Here is a 3,091-nt window from a genome sequence, read left to right as displayed (position 1 = left end):
GGGGGATTGGAGGGATCACTTCTGAGGTTTATCTTACAAGGGCAGAAGTGAATCTTTCTAAGAGCAGAATGTGAATGTTTTAAAATAATAACTAAGAAAATGACATGAAGGCTATGTTAAACAGTTTGATGGAAGTGTTTTGGATTGTGTGTGAAAACCGCACACTGTACCCCAGAAGTGCATTAATGTACATAGTTATCATTCAATTAAAAAATAAATAAATAAAGATGCCAATTAATCACTTCCTTTAAAATAAGACACAAGGAGCAGATGTGAATTAAAATATATTATCATCATCACTTTTGTTGTTGGTAAGGCTGAATTAAATGCAACCTGGAGTCAATTTCAAATGGCTCTTCTTTTTTATTAATAGATGATAACTGTGTGCATTACTGCATTTATGGGGTAAAACGTGCTGATTTTATATACAATTTGGAATGTTTAATGTACTCAATACTGTTATGAAACCAATATCTAATCACCCACACTTTCATATGACAGATAAAACACAATTCTAATGGCTCTTCTTAGTCCATCCCCTTGAATAGAGTTTATCCAACTGGATAAATTTGAAATATACAAACTCTGTTACAAGGCACAGAAGGTTTTCTTTGGTTACCTTACCATGTGGAAGGGAGGAGGTGCTGCCTCACATGCAGACGGGTGGAGGGCACAGCTTAGGTGAGAAAGAGAGAGCACTGAGCCAAACAATGACCTTTACCCTGATACTACATCCCAGATAAATTCAATATTCTTTGTTGGGCCTTAAAGTCAGGAACAGGAGGAACTGAAAGAATGTCAGCGTCTCCTCTACCACACCTCATGGAAAGGCTAGCAGTGTTGGCATTAACCAGCATTTCTGTAAGAGAAGAAAGACCTCTAGAAAGGCCATTTCATGAGCTGAGCCAAGAATGAAAAGAGAGAAAGAAAATACCCAACATTCTTTTGTTTTGTTTTGTTTTGAGACAGAGTCTCACTATGTCACCCTCGGTAGAGTACCATAGTGTCACAGCTCACAGCAACCTCAAAACTCTTGAGTTAAGCAATTCTCTTGTCTCAGCCTCCCCAATAGCTGGGACTACAGGGGCCTGCTACAATGCCCGGTTATGTTTTGTTGCAGTTTTCATTATTGTTTAGCTGGCCCGGTCTGGGTGTATGTGGCTGACACCATAACCACTGTGCTATGGGCGCCAAGTCGAAAATACCCAATCTTCAAAAATAAATAAATACAGGAGCTGCTATGGACTGTCTGGGGGAGAGATGATGATGGCTTAGATTGACAGAAAGTTGGGATTAAAGAGAGAGGTAGGGCAGACCAGTCCTGGGTACAGCTCAGCCAGTCATACATATAGGAGCAGCAGAGGGCAGGCTTGTTCAGAGGGCGTCAGCTGAACCATGGAGAACCAATCCACATATGAAGATTATTAGAACACTGCAGAATGGCTTCTGTGCCATACCCAATACCGACCTCAAGTGGCAGTGATCTGTGGTTCTGGATTAGGAGGTCTGGCTGATAAATTAACTTAGCCCCAGTTCTTTGACTACAGAGAAATACCCAATTTTCCCCTAAGTACAGTGCCAGGTCATGCCAGTCAGCTGGTGTTTGGGATGCTGGATGGCAAAGTCTGTGTGATGATGCAGGGCTGGTTCCATGCATATGAAGGGTACCCACTCTGGAAGGTGACATTCCCAATGGAGGGCTCAACCCCAAGTTTGAGGTTGGAGATATCATGCAGATCTGTGATTACCTGGTTTCTATGGTCAGAACGCACTCACAGGGCTGAATGATGAAAGGTTTGGGGTTCATTTCTCTGACATGTCTGATGCCTATGACCAGACCATGAGGGAGAAGGCTCTCCGTGCCTGGAAACAAATGGGAGAGGAGCAAGCACTGCAAGAATGCACCTATGTGATGTTGACGGGCCCTGACTTTGAAACTGTGGCAGAGTGTCGTCTGCTGTAAAAGCCGGCAGCAGACACTGTTGGCATGAGGACAGTACCAGAAGTGATAGCTGCACGGCACTGTGGACTTTGAGTCTTCGGCTTTTCACTCATCACTAACAAGGTTGTCACGGATATGAAAGTCTGGAGAAGGCCAATCATGAGGAAGTATTAGAGGCTGGGAAACAGGCTGTACAGAAATTGGAAAAGTTTGTCACCACACTTGCCAGCAGTATTCCACTCCCTGGCAGTACCCATTGACCGGCCCTACGTCTTCTGGCATCTCCTATATATGAGATCCAAGTAGCTGCTACCTGCTTTGTCTCCCTACTGGGGTCACAAGCCTCTGCCCTCAAGTAGTAGCAGAAAGGAGCTAGTGATTCCTATTCTTCACCTTCCTTACTTTCTCCCACCAGACCCTTCTAGTGCCAGGTCTTTTGCTCAGTTGTCTTCTCAAAGCAGTTTCCACCCCTTTTCTTCCCCAATAGCTGGAGCTCATGCCCTACCACACTTCTGTGGATATGCCCAGGATTTGACTTGGGTCTTCAGACTCTCCACAGTAGCTGCTACTGATGTTTTCCCATAATACTTTCACATTCCTGGGGGCTCCATTCTGCCTCACCTAAAGCTCTAGAGACCAAACAGGGACCAGCCCCATGCCTTTTGTACTTCATTAAACACCATAATGTTTTGAGAATAAGTGGAAAGACTAAATAATTTTAAAAAGAGAGAGAGGGAGGTGAATTAGAGAGATGTTAGGAGATAGAATCAACAGTTACTGCACGTGAGGACCAACAATGAGGAGAAAAAACATCAATGATTATGCTCAAGTTTCTAACCTGGCCACCTGGGTGGATGGTTGCAGTATGTGCTGTTGGTGACCCCCATGCTATCCTCTTGTCTTTACTCCCTTTGAAAATGCCATCCCAATTTCCATCTTCCAGTTTCTACATTTCTTTGCCTGAGAGCTTTCTTTGGCCACTGAAGAACATTTTGCCCATCTATGTAGGAGGCCAGCAGTGCCAGAAAAGTGACACCCATTGAGAGCAGCCCTCAGCAAATGACTGGTGAGAGCTGGTGTACAAATATCCCAGCTGTGAGTCACATGTTGCGTAGTATTTGCAGAATTTCCTCAGGAGGAATAAGTGCT

At 44.1% G+C, this 3,091-nt stretch overlaps 1 pseudogene; it reads left to right on the top strand.

Moving 5' to 3' along the window:
• Nucleotides 1–1,395: 1,395 nt before the first annotated feature.
• On the top strand, nucleotides 1,396–2,202 carry LOC100963047 (annotated as a pseudogene).
• The last annotated feature ends 889 nt before the right edge of the window (nucleotides 2,203–3,091 follow it).

This window comes from Otolemur garnettii, unplaced genomic scaffold (genome assembly GCF_000181295.1).
Source record: "Otolemur garnettii isolate 467f Iridium unplaced genomic scaffold, OtoGar3 scaffold00192, whole genome shotgun sequence".
In the NCBI taxonomy this organism is placed as follows: Eukaryota; Metazoa; Chordata; class Mammalia; order Primates; family Galagidae; genus Otolemur; species Otolemur garnettii.
The sequence above is the reverse complement of the archived record's forward strand: the minus strand, read 5'-3'. Positions and strand labels throughout refer to the sequence as shown.